This window comes from Ostrea edulis, chromosome 6 (genome assembly GCF_947568905.1).
Source record: "Ostrea edulis chromosome 6, xbOstEdul1.1, whole genome shotgun sequence".
In the NCBI taxonomy this organism is placed as follows: Eukaryota; Metazoa; Mollusca; class Bivalvia; order Ostreida; family Ostreidae; genus Ostrea; species Ostrea edulis.
This window is the reverse complement of record NC_079169.1, coordinates 64,407,246-64,426,450: the sequence shown is the minus strand read 5'-3', so window position 1 is coordinate 64,426,450 and position 19,205 is coordinate 64,407,246. Positions and strand designations below refer to the sequence as shown.

General features: G+C 35.3%; 1 protein-coding gene across 1 annotated transcript in view; it reads right to left on the bottom strand.

Annotated features, from left to right (window-relative positions):
• LOC125682990 (phytanoyl-CoA hydroxylase-interacting protein-like) overlaps positions 1–10,028 on the bottom strand; it is a 16,198-nt gene extending 6,170 nt beyond the window's left edge. Inside the window, exon 1 of the mRNA XM_048923632.2 lies at positions 9,978–10,028. The gene's annotated coding sequence lies outside the window, so the exon portion shown is untranslated. The remainder of the gene's footprint in view (positions 1–9,977) is intronic.
• Positions 10,029–19,205: the final 9,177 nt, after the last annotated feature.

The following is a 19,205-nucleotide window of genomic DNA, read 5'->3' as shown; positions in this document are numbered from 1 at the left end:
AATTTTGGTAGAAGCCTTCCCGCTTTACATCTTAATGCATTTAGTTTTTTTTAAAACGTGCAGTTCTTGACAAGAAGATTTTTGAAATTTAGTCAATTTTGGACAGTATTTGTCCTGTCCCCAAGGTGTAGGAATCCTAAAATTTACAATTTATGTCCACTTTTTTCCAAAGATGCTTCATACCAAGTTTGAAAAGAATTGGAATGATATTTATCACAAAGAAATTAGAAATGTCTATTGTTCACATATAAAACAACTGACCATTATGTTCCCAATCTGATACCACAACCCCTATCCCTGGGATCATCAAATTTACAATTTTGGTAAAGAACTACCTGTTCTTTCTAAATATCCATTTACATGTAGTTTCAATCTAGTACCAATAGCACTAAAGAAGAAGTTATTTAAGTGTTTTACACATAAACACTATATAAAAAGTTTGGCCCCACTCTGGGGTCAGAACCCTTACCCCCGGAATCATGAAATTTACAATTTGGTAGAGGCCTTCCTGCTCTACATCATCATATTGCATTTAGTTCTTCTTACACGTGTGCGGTTCTTGAGAAGAAGATTTCTGAAAATTTGTCAAATTTCAGGCTGTCCAGCACCCTTGGACAAAAAATAAGTGCAAATTTTAGGGGTAAAATTTAAAAAAATTAGGGCTAAATTAGGGCTAAAATTAGGAATTTTTAACCAAATTGCGGAAGTTTTAATTATTTAAAAGGACTTACCTTGTCAAATTTGACAATAAAGAAACTCACATGACACACAAACAAGATGTAAGTACAGGAAGGGCGTATTCCAGTGTTCCATGGTCTCAGCTATTATTGGCTATAGTATTTACATACCTAAAATCTCAACTCTTTATCACAAAGTCACAACCAATAAACAAGCTTGACACATGGATCCACAGGTCAACTGCCTTTCACTGCATCAGCATTATCTGAATAAGAGCTGCAATCTACGTTAATAACACACATTTTGTATGAATGCATTTTGATTTTTCAAGACTGATAAAAAAGTAGGAATTGACATGAAAAATAAGGGCTTTTTTAGGATTTCCCCTTGAATTTTACATTTTTTAAAGGAATTTTAGGGCCGCTGGACAGCCTGAAATTTGGACAGTTTTAGCCCCACCCCCAAGGCCACAGGAATCCTGAAATTTACAATTTATGTCCCCCTTGTTCCAAAGATGCTTCATACTAAATATGAAAAGAATTGGAATGACAGTTTTCACGAAGAAGTTAAAAATGTCTATTGTTCGCACATTTAATAACTGACCATTTTGGCCCCGCCCTGATACCAAAACCCCTACCCCTGGGATCATCAAATTTACAATTTTGGTAAAGGACTACCTGTTCTTTTTAAATATCCATTTAGTTTCAATTTATTATCAACAGCACTAAAGAAGATGTTATTTAAGTGTTTTACACATAAACACTATATAACAGTTTAGCCCCGTCCTGGGGTCAGAACCCTACCCTGGGAATCATGAAATTTACAACTTTGGTAGACTCCATCACCATGCATTTAGTTTTTCTTACACGTGTGCGGTTCTTGAGAAGAAGATTTTTGAAAATTAGTCAATTTTGGGCAGTTTTTGCCCCGCCCCTAAGGCACAAGGAGAGCTGGAGTCCTGAAATTTACAGTTTATATCCCCCTTGATGATTCATACCAAATATGAAAAGAATTGGAGTGGTAGTTATCAAGAGAAATAAAAAATTTGTTAATACACGACAGACGACAACCAATTGCAATAGGTCACCTGAATTTACTCAGGTGACCTAAAAAGTGCCACCTTACTGTGGTCCACAGCATATAAGAAAGCACCACCAGGGTTCCAAATTACCGCTCGCCCACTCGCATTGGCGACTAAACTTTGCTTGTGGGCACCCAAAATTTCCATTCTTGTCGCCCACTTGGCGACCGTAATTGTCCGATCAACATTTTTCTTTCCGACCGATTCAAGTCCTATTATAATTGAAGTTCAATTTCCGATTGAGGTTTTGCCACTTGGCGAGACATTCCTGGGGTATCAAACCTTCCAAAATGTATTTAAACCACAAGTTGAACAACGCAAAGGTTACTTCAAACGAAAAGAAAGCGTCTGCTTTTAACCAAAGTGGAAAGAAGGGGAGAATATGGCTCGATGACGGCGAAAAGGGGATGACGTGCTGTGTGTACAAAACATGACACGAAAGGTCCAATCGTTGTGACAGCTTGCCCAAGTTATAAACTTGACAGCATCGTAAAGCTGAGAAATTTTGAAATAACATAAAAGTCTGAAGAAATGTGAGTTAGTCAGACGCAGCAAAGATCATAAAAGTCCATGAACTCTGATATTTTTGCTAGGTTGACGAAATGAGAGTGGAAATGAGAGAGGTATTTGAAAGAATTACGGAGAAGGAAACAGAATTTAAATATTGATATTTTAATTTTTTAAATAAATTGCAATGTGACTTGATGTTTCTTTTTCTTGTGAAAAAAACCCCCATGTTATTCAATTTCATGTTATGTGTGGGCTACTAAAATTCCATGTGGGCTAACAGGACTTCTTATTCAGGGGCCCACTTGGCCCCTAAGGTATTCAGTCGAAGTTGGAACCCTGCGCCACCTTATCATGAAAGAACCACAGCAAATAATAACAAGAGGCCCAGGGGCCTTATAGGTCACCTGAGTATCATGTAACAACCTTCCAATGTTTGAATTAGGTTTGTGTTTAAATATAAGAATTTTACTTTTGGATGGAAGAAACATTGAATAGCTATGTGGTCAGCCCCACCTTTGCACCAGAACCCCTGACCCAGGGGCCATAAATTTCAGTTTTGAAAGAAGCATCCTTGATCATCATTATCATACTATTAGTTTGTCTACTTAATACCCAGCAGCAGAGGAGAAGATTTTCAAAGAAATAAAATGCATTTTCACTATATGATCAATAGGGCCCCACCATAATACCAGAACCCCTGACTCAGGGGCCATGAATTTCACAATTTTGAAAGAGGCATCCTTGCTCATCATAACCATGCTATTGGTTTGTCTACTTAATACCCAAGGACAGAGAAGAAGATTTTCAAAGAAATAATGCATTTTCACTATATGACTTATAGAGCCCCACCCTATCACCAGAACCCCTGATCCAGGGGCCATGAATTTCACAATTTTTAACAAGAGGTACTGTGAGCAATGCTCACTAAGAATACCCCCCGCTTACCCCAATCTCCCAAAGGGTGTTGGTAATAGGTATAAACTACCTTTTTTCTGAGTGTTGCTACTTCGATATCCAGTGCGCATGACCTTTGACCTTTTGACCCCAAAATCAATAGGGAACATCTTCATCCCATGGGTAGTCCATATGTATGATATGGTGACTGTAGGTGGAAAGGATAACGCTTTAGAGCCCGGAAACCATATTGCTACTTCGATGTCCAGTGTGCTTGACCTTTGACCTTTTGACCCCAAAATCAATAGGGAACATCTTCATCCCATGGGTAGTCCATATGTATGATATGGTGACTGTAGGTGGAAAGGATAAGGCTTTAGAGCCCGGAAACCATATTGCTACTTCGATGTCCAGTGCGCTTGACCTTTGACCTTTTGACCCCAAAATTGATAGGGAACATCTTCATCCCATGGGTAGTGCATATGTATGATATGGTGACTGTAGGTGGAAAGGATAAGGCTTTAGAGCCCGGAAACCATATTGCTACTTCGATGTCCAGTGCGCTTGACCTTTGACCTTTTGACCCCAAAATCGATAGGGAACATCTTCATCCCTTGGGTAGTCCATATATATGATATGGTGACGGTAGGTGGAAAGGATAATGCTTTAGAGCCCGGAAACCATTGCGTCTACAGACGGACGGACAGACAGACGGACAACCCGATTCCAGTATACCCCCCCACAACTTGTTGCGGGGGGTATAAAAATCTAAGCATTATAAAGAATTTGGTACGCTATTGTATCGAATCAAAAATCATCGAATCGAGACTAAAGTATCGAAAATCGAATCGAATCGAGAAGGTACTGTATCGTTTCACCCCTAGTAAACATAGGAACATTACCAGACCGAATCACATTTTACCAGACCGAAAATAGTATTATTATTTTATTCATTATTAAAACATGAAAGACTTTGAGCCTCCTGGTCATTGGATTTTGGTTTTAAAGGTTTACTGGGGACTGCATTACTGTTCCATTTTAATTGGAACATGTTGCCGTTTTTGTATGTTTTTTTTTTAATAAACGGAACTGGAAATCGAAACGTAGTTTCCGAAACCGTTGCCAGAAAGTCACCGGACATTCGGACCGGAAATATAATGAAGTTTACCGGACCGAGAGTCAAATTACTGGAGTAGCCCGTCCGTCTGACAACATTTCGCTTTCACTGATATATTTATGCAGTGATTCATTTTGAAAATGGTTATCATGAGTCCAGTGGACTCCCCTTGATTACAGTAACAAGTCCCATGCTAAAATCAACGAGTCCAAATTTCATTCCTTCAAACAAACAGCCTGACAATCACAGGTATAAACAAACCAAGTTAAGGAAGAAGCTTACTGGGTTTTTTTTGTTTGTTTTTTGGTTTAAACATATTTTATTGAGAAACTAAACAGGATTGGGCAACAGGCATATCCTATGTAAGCCCTTCCCATATGGAGCGTCAAATTAACATAAACTCAAATAATTGAAGATAACTTCAATTATCTGAAGATATCATCAATTCATTTGATGCACGCAACAATTTAATTAAAGATCTCTTCAAATAATTAATGATATCTTTAATTCTGAATTATTGCACACATTAATTGAATTGATGATAGCATTAATTCTTCAGCTGAATTGATGCGTGCTTTAATTGAATTAATGATCTCTTCAAATGCATTAATGATATCAACAATTGAATTGATGCGCGCTACAATTCAATTGAAGAGAGCAATAATTGATATAATGCGCACATTAAATCAATTGATGAGAACAATAATTGATGTGCGCATTATTTCATTTGATGAGAGCAATAATTGATTTAATGTGCGCATTAATTCAATTATTGCTCTCTTCAATTGAATTAATGATATCTTTATTTGAAGAGAGCAATAATTCTTTTAGAGAGAGCAACTATATAATTAAAGATATCTTCCATTCAACATATCCATAATTGAATTAATGATCTCTTTAATTGAATTGTTGCTCTCTTTAAAAGAATTGATGCACACATTAATTCCTTATACAAAAGCATTGTAAATAATTAAAGATATCTTCAAACGAATTAAAGAGATCATCAAATTATTCATACCGAGCTCTAAATTAATTATTGCGAGCAATATTTCTACGAAATTGATGCTCTCATCAATTGAATTGAAGAGAGTAACAATTTAATTAATTCGCACATCAAATCTATTATTGCTCTCATTAATTCAATTCATGCTCTCAATGAATTAATTCAATGGATGAGAGCAATAATTGATTTAATGCACGCATCAATTCAATTAAAGAGAGCAATAATTGAATTGATGATATCTTCAAATAATTGAAGATATCTTCAATTATTTGAGTTTATGTTAATTTGGTGCTCCATACTCCCAAGCTTACTAAAATTGTCAACCCCTTCTAGAGAATAGAGATTTCGCTTTTTATTACAAGCCATCAGATAATTCATTTGCAGAAAATTCTTATTCGTAGTTCATATATTGCCAAATGATTTTCAGATAAAAAAATTCTCAAGACCATGCAAGTTCATGAAACCGATCAATCAATGATTTGAATTTCGAGAGTGCTACAATGTAAATTTTCTGAAACCATCCAATCCACACACACACAAATAAGTTTATGATCCACCAAGTTCATGCGTCTGCTTAAAATTGAATGTTGGAAGTTTTCATTCCTAGCTACTTTGTTCATGCCATGTAGTTTTTCTATGTTCTGTGCAAATGCTACAATAAATATTTTCCAGCTATATATCTAAACTCAAATCTTAGGCAAGATTAATAAAGTGTAAGTCATTTTTGGTGACATTTTTTCACCTTTCGAATTTTCTCAACCTCTACTTCGTTTTCAGGACAGACATTTGATTTCGGGGACTCCGTGTTCGTTTCTTTTACCCGTAGTTATTGGCAATATTATCATTCACATCACTTTGCAAAAATGTTGTAAACTTTCTCTGATTTGGAAGTTTTATAAAATAAAAATTAAAATTTGGTGGAATCGGATCATATGCGAGGAAATTCTAGTTCCCAGTTTTGTTTACCCGCCATAATGCCATATACATCCATTAGTTTCATTCAGAATATCTCGGATGTGTAGTACATTCTGGAGCTTAGATTTTGTACTAATTACCGGGGGAGGGGGGGGGGATGAAAACATTTTCAAATAATTTCAAATTTTTATGTGTCCGCTGGGATGCAGTTATTGAAATCATGCGTCTTGAGCAAATCAATGCGCAAATTTATGCAGGACCAGTGATTTTTCTACATTTTTTACAAGGGTCCTGTGGCTTTCAAATTGGGAAAAATTGTCGACATTTCAGTCAAATTGGGAAAAATCAATTTTATTGTAAATAAGTTTTAAAATCATATCAAACATTATATTATCTTTATTTTACACATCTAATTTTCTTTAACCTTTTAAAATTTTCAACTGTTCTATCCAAATCCATCATTCCCACAACTCTTTGTTAAGTCTTTGCATATAATTCACATTGAATGTATATTTTTTTCAAATACGTTTTCCTTTCATAATTTTATTATTGGGAAAAATGCAAGCTAAATTGGGAAAAAATTGGCAATTTTTTGGAAGGAAAAGGGACGAAATTCGGACCCAAAATGGGCCTTAAAAAATCACTGAGGCCATCATTAAAAATATTTTTGTTTGATGTACTCTGACCCACATTTTTCAAGGTGGGTCGGTAGGTAGGTGTTTTTGTTTGTTTGTTTTTTGATGTCATGAAATTTTTTAATATTTAGTTTTAAAGTAAGGAGAATTTTCTATTTTTCAAGGGAACCAAAACAAAAAAAAAAAAAAAAATGAAATTTAAAATTGCTGAAAAATGATCGGGTAGGAGCAAATTTGACGGGTAGGAGCAAATTTGACGGGTCGGTCGAAGTACATCAAACAAATCAATTTTTATTTTTGGCCTGAGGATACACCAAAATGAATAAATGAATCACTGATTTATGCCATAAATTTGAATTGAACGAAATTCCATTATTTTATTAATCAATTGAAAAGGTGCATCTGATTATCAAATCCCCCCCCCCCACGGTTGCCCATCATTATATGCAATACTCAGAATGTATATACGGAGAGCACAGATTTGCGTCTGACATTATCTAATGACATACTGTCTGAACAGGTGCTAAAAAAAATTATAAATATTCAAAGTTAACAAGGGGTAAGATTCATGTGACCCAAATTTGTCATTACGCATGCGTCAACATTTAATCCACATTAGCTTTGCTTAGCATTTACACGGAGCTAATGAAATGTAAATTTTATTCGCATTAAAATGTGACATAAATCTTAATACTAATTCAAAGTAAATTAATGTGTATTACACTCTCACTGTGTTGATGCGTTTCCAGACCTGTGATTCTTCCGTCGGAAGACAAAATCTCCCGAATTTGAGCCCCCCTTCCGTTCCTTCCGTTAAAATGTAAAATCTTCCGTCATTTCAAATTTTCAACAACACAAATTTTCTAAGCGCCATTTTTCGATATTGATAAGGAAAAACCCCGAGACAATCGAAAGTCGTCTATTTTTCTGTCACAGTGACTGCACAGGTAAATGTCAATTAACGAGGGTACAGTAATTACTGAAGCCATTTGAGGAGTTTATTTATGATTACACAGCAATTAGTGATAATAAACAATTAGTGGATGATTAAAAAGATTGTTTTTGGCACACGCTCTGGTGATTAGGAAGTGATACCGACAGTTGAAGTCGGACGATCTTTGATGCTGTTGAAAACTTGGTAAGGAGCAGGTGGGAAAAGAAAGTGGGCACTGAAGATGTTCGTAATATGTGTGGACAGAATGACACAGTTGTATTAGAATGGATTATCTCTAACTGAACTGTATATTCAAAGATGGATACGGCAAGACGACGATGGGTGTGCACAGTTCGAATTTTCTCAGTATTTATTTACACATGCATGTATAAATAGTACGTGGCCAAGTCTTGTAACATATATTTGTTCACTACACGATTCACTGAAGAAGAAAAAAAACACGTTTTCAGATATGCAATGTAGTTCTTTTATGTGAGAACATGTTTTTTATACTATTTAGCTCACCAGTGCTGAAATCTCAAGTGAGCTTAAATTTGTTAGTAGGCCAAGATCTAATATGTTGGTCAACTTTTCTGAAAAGTGATAATTGTTATAACTTGTTATCTCTGTAATAAATATATAAATATAACAAGTTTTTTTCTTTTAATTGTGGTTTTTAAGGTATTGACTTAAGAATTATCAATGTTCTTAACACAAAAAAGGAATTATCAATGTTCTCAACACAAAAAGGATCTGATGATTATGAACTCAGACACTTGTAACACAAAAAACTACTAGTAGCATGATTTCATTAGCCAATGAACACACAAAAACGGTAAAAAAAAAATGTCGATAAAAAATCTCCAGTTATCAGACCAAAACTCCAGCTGAAAATTTTCAAATCTCCAGTTGTGGCATGACAGTTCTGTCACAGGTCTGTGTTTCAGATTTGATGCAAATTTAATTAACTTAAAATGCAAATTAAATTCTTCATGTGAACGAGGCAGGAGATGCATTTGTTTTAGCCCCAAAGATCATGTTTCATCAGACTGTGATGGCATCAATCTACATACGAGGTTTATTTGCGGTTATGGAAATAAACTGGTACCCTGTTGACCTTGCTTCTCTCGTGTACAATAGGTAAGCGCCAATTTTTGACAGCCAGGATTTGGGCTGTATCATTATTTCACGTGTACAACGAGAGTTCATTTCAAAATAGCAACGATGCTAGCTTTGATGTCAGAGTTGACTACACTACGTTACAAATATGAATTAAGGCAAGCGCAAGCTTCAAGAAGGCTACAACGTAGTCATAGTACGTAAGTCCTTGAAGCTTCGCAACGTAGTGCAATAGGCTTTGACATCATAGCTAGACAACAACAACGCCAATCGTAACTACTCGGCTATTTCCGTAACTGCAAATGAACCTCGTATATAGATCGATGCCATCAGAGGATGTTGCCACATGTACACAAATGTAACTATGACATCACAGTCGTACATTACAATAGGAAATTCGAGCGAATCTGTGGTGAAAATCTAAAACTACATTATAAAGGAATTTGGTTCTGGCCTTCTAATCTCATATACAGGCGCGCTTACGGCAAAGAAATGCATCAATTTGATGCAATTCTTGCGGTGATCCACGTCCAAGTCTTCTTACCGGTTGCGGAAAAGGACGAGCGTGTGATCCGATTGCAACGACGCTACCATTCGGAATCTCTCTAGGGGGACATAAAAATCAACTGCCCAATGAAATTGGCTCATTTGGGCTAACCAAAGTACCGCTGACCCGATGTTTGTGTGTAGAACGAATCAGTGGGGAACCAGTTTATTATTGAATTAGCCGAGTAGTTACGAAACTGCGAAGCTAAATATGACGTCACAATGCAGTCTACATCAGCTGAGTTATATTTCCCGCGTAAATCGAATAGGTGGATTAAATGTCTAAAATCATGTTGCATGATGTTAAAGTCTTCGCTTGTCTCAAGGGTCATACCTTAACACATATCACCTATCACTGAATGGTATTAAACACTGTTAAATACCAAAACAGTCCCCAGGTCATGACTAAGTGACACTTAATAGCCTAGATTTAAGATCTCTGCAAAACAAGAAACATTCTACAGACTAATTAATTCTTAAACGATTTCAATTAACATCAATAATAAGAATCTAAGAGCTATTTGCTTTTTTCTTTTCCAATTTACCTCCGTCTCCGTTCCCTACATGCACCACGGTGCTCTCTATATGAAAGGAAATGACGTTTTTGCTACTTATTGCTACGAGCAAGACGGGAGCAATCTATTTTCCGGAATATTACCTTGTCAGTGTGGCATTCCCAGTTGGATGTAATGATTTGATGTATTTTATAATTGTGTATCCTCTTTGTATGCAATGATCACTCCAAGAGAGGTTCAAACAAAGTGAGTTGGGACAGTTTACGCATTACATATGTGGAATATGTATATTTTCAAAACACGAAAATGCTGATCTATCACCTATTCGGATTTCTAGTGATATCATCTGTTCAAATAGGTCATAATCATCTTTTGATTTCGATAAGATAGAAATGTTATTCGAGAACTTTTTAAGATCTCATCATTTTCTTCAACGGCTGGCCTACCATATTCCTTAAATTGTCTTAAAGCTGACATGAATTAATAAATATAGTATAATTCTATATGTCCGCCATATTTCTTTGCTAATCCGCCATATCAGTTGGATATTCTATTGTTATATGTATCAGGGTTCTCATGGTATATAAGGGGACGAGTTTTGCTACGCTTCACTTCACATCAGTGTCTTCGATTTACCTGTGCGGGTAGCTTCGACAGGTAACACGTACATCTCCGATACTAATTTATAGGACATCAAAAAGAAATGAAATCACGTTTTGAAACACCATGCAGTGCTCAAAATTACAATAAACATATCGTACAGTAGTAAATCATTCTAAAAGCTTTGGATAAATAAATATAGAATGCCTTTTCTTTACGTGAATGTGCGTACATTTGCAATAAACATGTCAAAACTATACAAAAACGCGGAGAAATATTTCATTTATTATCTAGATCTATTGATGAAATGGAATAAGCAAAGGGTATAAAATCTATACCATTCACACTTACTTCAAGCAAAATGCAAATACATAAATGCTACTGTACGTCTAAAGAAGACATGGTCATGTATGCTCGTCATGAAAAAGCATCGAATGCGGATGACTATTTACCTGGGTCTACTCGTAATATCTGTAAAGGACCGAAGATGTACGTGTACACTTGTCGAAAATACTCAAAGTAGTAGTAAAACTCCTTTTATTAGCATAATCCATGAAACAAAACGATACACTCCATTTGTATTCCAACAGTAAACAGCATTGTCCATTGTACAGACTGCGACACACTTTGCCCGTGCCGATCAGCTATCTTCAATCAGGGGAAGTATCAGAGTAGAATATTTACCCTGTATTGTGCATGAATCCTTATACCGTATGATTTACTTGTCAGAGCATTGCAGATTTATAAATCAGGAAATCATTTAGGTACAAAATTGTTTGTGCATAAATAATTTGCATACACAACAACACTGCACGAGTGTATGGGATGAGAGAGAGAGAGAGAGAGAGAGAGAGAGAGGGGATTCAAACGATGATCTTGTAATAATCGCGCTCTTATTTCGTTAATTCAAGATAAGAGAACAGTAACTCAATATTGCTCTCATTAATTGATAATACATATTTATTTGATTCATTTAAAGCACGCAATTTATGCTAATTCGGCGCTCAATAGATCTTATATATCTATGCCATTTTGCTTTATTACATTCTGCGTTGAACTCGACGCAAGTTGTAGTAATGTAAAATGTAATAATTGAGTTTATCATATGCGTAGTTTATCAAGCACATAGAATTTTTTTTTTATTTAAACATATTTTATTGAGAAACTCAACAGGATTGGGCAACAGGCAAAGGTCAAGTACAAAGGTACATAGAATCAAGGGGAGGGGACAAGAGTGTCTGTCCCCCACCTTTGATAACAATATCCATTTATTTTTTTTTATGTTTTCCGCCACACTCAACAATTTTTCAGTTATATGGTGGCGCCCAGTTTTTGTTGGTGGAAGAGAGAAACCAGATACAATGTACCTGGGAAGAGACCACCGACCTTCCAAAAGTAAACTGGGAAACTTCCTCACTCACCGGCGCGAGCGGGTTTCGAACCCGCGCCGACAGAAGTGAGAGGCCGTTATTTTGTAATGCAAGTAAAAATATATTGGGTGACAACCCCCCCACCCCCCCACCCCCCAAAAAAACTTGACCCCAGCTTGAAAGTTCTGATATAATCGTAAAAGACACACACCACCACCAATTAAGAAAATGAAGATATTATGAGGCACTCATAGTAGAGGACTCTAACCACCCCATCCCACCCCCAACGATGGAAGAAAATGAAGAGTAGGGGGAATTATTGAGGCAGTCAAAGTAAAAGACTCTTTTAACCCTTCATCCCCACATTAGGACTTTGAACATCGGATAAAACATCTTGGTTTGTTTGGGTTTTTTGTTTTATTTTATTGCTGTTTTCGTTCATCTTTTTTAATTATTATTTTTGAATGGCAAGAAATTTTGAAGAATCCAATTTTCCATCTTTTTCTTCCTGTTGTACCCCCCCCCCCCCCCCATAAAAAATTACGATACATGTCTGGTTATTACATGTACATTTTGCTTTTCAACACATGCATGTATACTAATTGTATGGTGTAGAATTGCACCCTTTACCAAGTTTTCCTTCATTTACACAGTGTAAGGAATGGTAAACCAAAATCACAAAACAAAATGCATAAAGGCCAAGATAGTTTTAAGCGTAGGAACTTCATTCACGAATACATAAATACATGTATTCAGAAAAATCGCATGCATGCATTGCAGGACTATAGCATATGTGTGTTTTAACGTTTCTGTAACATGCCATAATGATTATTTTCATTTCGTAGATCTGGCGCAATGGATATATTCTGAAAATAGACATGCCGCTGTACGTCGAAATTTCATATCCAAATGTATTCGATAAGATGTTTGCATTCATAAATCAGTAAAATTCGTGTTGAGGTTTTATTTGATATGATACAGTGTCAATCTACTGTAATGTGTTAGTAGGATATGCAAAAAGGCAAGAGTATAAACATTTTCTAGTATCGATATCTATATGATCACGAAAAAACATTATATAATTTGTATCCGGATTCATATGCCGATTTAGATATCAATAAAAACAAAGCTGCATAGTTTGGGGGAGGGGGTTCTAATGAGTCTGATGAAATTAAAAGAAGGAACCCCACATTTGCATTCAAACTAGATGTACTTCAAAATGAATTCATTTCTGCTCTGACTGAAAGCATGATTCTAAATTCGGGAACGAATCTTGCATACAAAATAATTAATAGGGGAACACATAAATTCGAGCTCCTTTAGAATTTAATGAAATGCAGATATGCACCTTTTTTTCAACACGAATTGATATGTTGTTTCAGGCACGTATACAGGGGGTTGGGGTGGGCAGGGAGGCTGGGTTAGTCTGCTCTCCCCACTTTTTTGACAATTTACTTTTCCCCCGTTATTCTAACATACAAAGTCAGTATTTTCTACATGCACAGTTTAAACTGATATTTTTTTTTTTAAATTTGTAATGAATTCAATTATAAGCATCAACTCCTGTAAGTTTTTAATATATTGTCAATAACAAATTTTTAAATAGCTGGAATTTTTTAATGCTTGTAAGCTTACCAGTATATCAATGATCAATTTTCTTTCCTTCTGTGAAATGATATATTGTACATCGAAGTAGGACAGTCTCTCTCTCTCTCTTTCTCTCTCTCTCTCTTTCTCTCTCTCTCTCTCCTGTTCAATCAATGAATATGGACATACAGAGACCGTAAATAATTATGTGGTTCCCAAAGAAACAATAAAACTATATTTTCGTTTATACATTTCCTTTTATATGTGTCTTTGTGTAATCAACTGTTTATTATGGATTGCAAATGTAATACCCGCATTTTTAAACAGATGTATATTTTCGATCATTATTCCCTTATTTGCATGTCCAAATGTGTATATGATAATCGATAAATTTTGAATTGATCACGCAATATATCCAACCAGATGCTCAGTGTATATGATCAGATTCCTGATTTCTATAAACTGCAAAACCTCGACCAGACAAGCATTCAATACAGGAAAAAATTTCTACTCTGACATCTCCCCTGATTGAAGACACCCTATTTGGCACGGGTGAAGTGTGTCGCAGTCTGTATAATGGAATGACAATGTGTTGTAAAGTTCTAACGAGATACAAATGGAGTTTATCATTTTGTTTCGTGGATTTATCAGAATAAAGAGAATCTAGTATTTTCGGTAAGTGCACATCTCCGATACCTGTTGAATAGACGTCCGTATTTGATACGGGTTTTTTTGTGGCGAATATGCCATGTGCATTACATATTATGCATATGGCATGGACCTGTATTTTGCAAGAATTGATATAAATAATATATTGTATGCTCTTTGCTTATTCCATGCTATCAGTATGTAATTGGCAAATGATTTCTCCGCATTTATTTCATAAGAAACTTCAAATACTTGCATGCACTTGCAAGTATACAAGATAAGCTTTTTTTGCATTTTTTTTTCTAAATTATCCAAACTTTCGGAATGTTGCATTGGTATACAATAAATATTTTGTAATTTTGAGCAAAGCATAATGTTTTAAAATGTGATTTTATTTGTTTCGCATTCCCTATATATCACTATCGGAGATGTGCACTGGTCGAGTCCACCTAGAAAAATCACTCAGGTGTGACAATCACATTTGGGGTACGGTATATACGGGAAGAGTAAATTAGGCTACTTGAGAGAAATATGGCGGATAAGATGAGAAAGGTGTACGTATTTATTAATTCATGTCAGCTTTAAGGGAAGATATTAAAAGGTCTATGTCTGACAAAAAACTAGATTCACATAGTTTTCACCAGGACCCCCACCCCCTTTAAAACTAAATATGACGAATGTTGAAAATAATCGATTAACAAGTAAAAACATACGATTATAAATAACATGAATCAATCTTCTTAAATTTTCCCCAATAATTTTGCAAAATATTTTTTTAATTCGATAAATACAAAATTAGAAGATTTTCTTTTGACCCCTCTTGGTTTAAAAGTTCCATACGTATGGTTACATTATGACGAATTACCAAAGTACTACATTTTATTTACCCTATGATCTTTTAAAAGGAAACAAATCTTATTTATTATATACTTTCAATTTCATCGATCCTTTTTTTTTTCTTTAAAAGCTTGCGGGTATATATCACACGAAATATGCCCGGAAACATTCCGGCCGACAAACAATACGTCACCATCAATACACATGCAAATTACTACGTCGTGAATTTTCAAATTTTTCGTGTTTTTCATCTTTTACTTGATTAAATCAATAAAGAAATTGATAAAAATAAATTATTGTTAGTTTCTAAATGAAATTGAAAGGATATAATAAAAAGGTTACAGACTTTGTATGGGAAAATATGACGACCTCGTTTTTTGTCGCGGACGAAAAACGCGCCAAAAAACTCGGTCGTCATATTTTCCCATACAAAGGTAATAACCTATAAGTATTACATGTATTGAAATCATTGGTTCAAATACATTAATTACACTAATAACGATATTAAATTTATGAAAATATTTTTTTTTTCTTTTCTTCTTATTTTCAGGCAAAAGATCATGAAACATCTATGTAGATGAAAAGTGGAGGATATGTACAACAATATTTTGAAGTTGAAATTTTTTTCATTTACTTTATTTTGTCAAAAAATACAGTTTTAGTAGAAGGTAATCTGCAAAAAAATTAAAACCCCTGCTGTACTCGAACCTGCGACCTACAGTTCAGCACTCGGTATTCTAACCTACTGAGCTACTCGGATAGGTATTTAAATGGAAAAGGAAAAGTCTAATATTGCTGATATCGATTTTTTCATCCATGTTTTTAAAGGAAGTCAGCCATTATGACGATGTAGAGTACTACCTTAATTCAAAATCTGAATATTGCGATGAAATGATTGAGAAGTCAGTGATTTCCAAAAAGAAATTGTTATTCAATATTGCTTCATCAAATTTCTAGAGTCTGCAAATTAAAAGTTTCAGTTCAAAAGTAATGAACATCTTACAGGTGATTGGAATTTTGTCTGATTTGTTGCATGATACTGGGGCCTGGCTTTTAAGTATTATCAGGTGGTGTCTTTACGACATTGACAGAATAAGAAAATAATATCAAATCTAAAAGTCAAAACATGTTGCATTGTAGTTATAGACACCCCCCCCCTTTGATCCAGGTCGCCTCCCCAATGTCAAATACTTGCCGACGCCCCTGAATTAGTGATACCACCAATTTGAATAAGTAAATTGCTTCACACCGGCATACCTTTTATGAAGCGCGTTATGAAGAATTTATTTCTTAATGTATGTCTTGTGTTGTTTTATAATATATCAATATTCCATAACATCACACATACAACTGGAGTTCAATTGACGCCTCCGGAAGTTCACACATACAACCGTTGTTCAACTGACGTCTCCGGAAGTTCACACATACATGTACAACTGGAGTTCAACTACACCTCTGGAAGTTCACACATACAACTTGAGTTCAACTGACGCCTCTGGAAGTTCACACATACAACTGGAGTTCAACTGACGTCTCCGGGAGCTCACACATACAACTGGAGTTCAACTGACGCCTCCGAAAGTTCAATGCTAATTGAAGAAAAATCCTACATTCTAGCAATTTCCTGGGACACAAGTATGTTTATTGTTTGATTTAATAAAGTTTGCATTTTTTTTAAAAGGTTTGCATTTGAAAAGAATGACAAACACTGGGATGGGGGTACACATGTGGTACTTCGTGAGCTTCTCAGAACCAAACGTAAGCGATATCAGACATTTTGTACCATGTCTCAAAGAGGTAAAGTACTTCGTAGAACACACAAATACAATGTTGAATGCAATGTACCTCAACAATACTACAGTGTATATGATATGCATTTTCTTTTGTGTTTTAGGCATATGATATAAACTTCAAAACTTTGTTTTGATCTTGGGGTTGCATGTATCGGACATTACAGGCTCTGAACGATACCACTAATCCGGGCTGATACCAGGGACAAGATCAAAACGTGTATAATATTCATATTACATGTAGATAAGAAAATGAGGGTGTTTTGTGGAGTTTTTTTCCCCTTTCTTTATGTTGTTTTTTAAATCTCAGGAGCAACTGACCAAACAAGACAAGTTTCCTTCTAGTAGGAGTTTAAGATTTTATCGGATATAAGAAATGTGTGAACTTAATACTTTCTTAACAAAAGAGAAAATTACAGTTACAATCCCTATTCGTGAAAACTCTGTCTTGTAGACGTGTGTAGCATAAAGTTAGTAGAAATAAATCGAGCTTTATGGAAATTAGAAATCCTCTTTACTCCGGATTCAGAACTTTTCATGACATGAATGCATGTGTAAGGGAAAAATCCTGCTTTAGGACACAATCAAAGAACTGAAAGTACTGAATAGCGCTAAGCGTCCTTGTTAATATTTACTTGAAATATGACTTTACTTTATCGACATCTACATGGTTTAATGCTAATGAGTTTTGATAGCAGGTCCTAATGTGCAAACAATCACAGACTTACCCAGTAATAATTATTAGTGAAATCCCTATATATCCAAAGTCGTCTTCGATTTTTCTGAGAACAATTTACTGGTAATTGAAATATGCGACATTTATATAAACAGGTCATTTCGTAAATAACTGGTTCCCTGTAATTAACGATGTAACCAATTTACTGTAACAACGCATTCAGTACTAGATGGCGTTGGATCGGGAGGGCTAGAGAGTCGATTGAAATTTGACCGATGACAATAAGCGCATTGTTGCTACGGCTTTCACTTATAAAAGAGGAGCGTGTCTCTGGAGTGTGGTATCCTCCCAGGGAAATCTTACTAGGTTCTAAGGGAAGGAGGGGGGTGACTATGAGAAAATTTGTATTCTATAAAACCGATAACTTTTTGAAGTAGCTGGCGCTTTGGGTAAGTGTGCATTGTGAGAAAATGCAAACAAAGTAATGAACACTGTGTACAGTGAGATTGCAGTAGGTGTTCTTGAATATCCCTCTCTGATTTTGACAGAACAGATAATTCCTAAGCGCAAACCTCCATTTTATCCCTCGACACAGGGAATTACAAGGACACAATAATATCGCATTACCTTTTCACTACAACAGAAAACATATCACACAGGTAAACGCGTTATCGGCTATTCGGTTGTTATCGGACATTTGGTTGATAGTGGTTTCTGACTGGTAAGTTTATTTGCTTAAAATCATTGGGATTAACGTTCTTTTAGGGCATGAAAACCGGTTTGTGTTGAACCGTAAATAATAAAATTAAAAAAAAAAAAAATGCGCGGATGTATTCTATAGAATAGGAAGTTTACAAAATTAAAATTTACCAATTTTGTTAGGCATTTTGGTCACAATATTTATTGTAAGTAAATGCAACCTGACATTTTCTGCAATACGCCGGTTTCGAGATACACCCGAGTTATTTCCCTTTGGAGAACTCTCGTGTATAGTGAGGCGCGAAACAATTTGTTTACACGCGGGAGTGGGACTAATATTCATCACTGCGTAAGCGAATGTACTCAGTAAGTTTCTCTTACACTGTTAGATCATCCGAATTCGACTGATACACAAACTAAGTAAGTTATAAGTATTTAAGGAGTAATTAAATACATATAATTTTTATCATATCACGTTATTTCGTTGGTCATAAGTACCATATCAAAGACATTACTTGCAAATATGACATTGTTTTTATGTTTCCACTTTAGTAAAACATTTCTTTCGATAGTATTTTGTATTTCCCACATTTACATATTAAAAGAGGAGCCGCTTTTAATACATTTCATCGTCTTTCTCGCTGACTGTAGGTCCACTCTGTCCCACTTAGTCATTCAAAGTTCTACTAAATGCACCTCCTACACAGAAGAGTTCGTATCTCGAAACTGAGGTATTTATCAATCATTAATTACTGTCAACAATATAACATTTGGTCACTGTTGTTGAAACAAGTTTTGTCAATCTACAAGCAATAGTTTTGATTTTAATTCGTTATCGGAAATCTGGTTGATTGACGGTTTTGGTTATCGGTAATTAGGTTGATGATAATGTAGATGATAGTAACAATCACACGAATTACTTACCATTGACCATTTAATGAGTTGTATATGAAATAAAATAAGGCGAAAAAGACTTTTCTTCTACTAAAAAGTGCAATTAATTGCCCTTTTTTGTTTTTATAAACAAGTTGTATGATCTCTTCATCGGGCT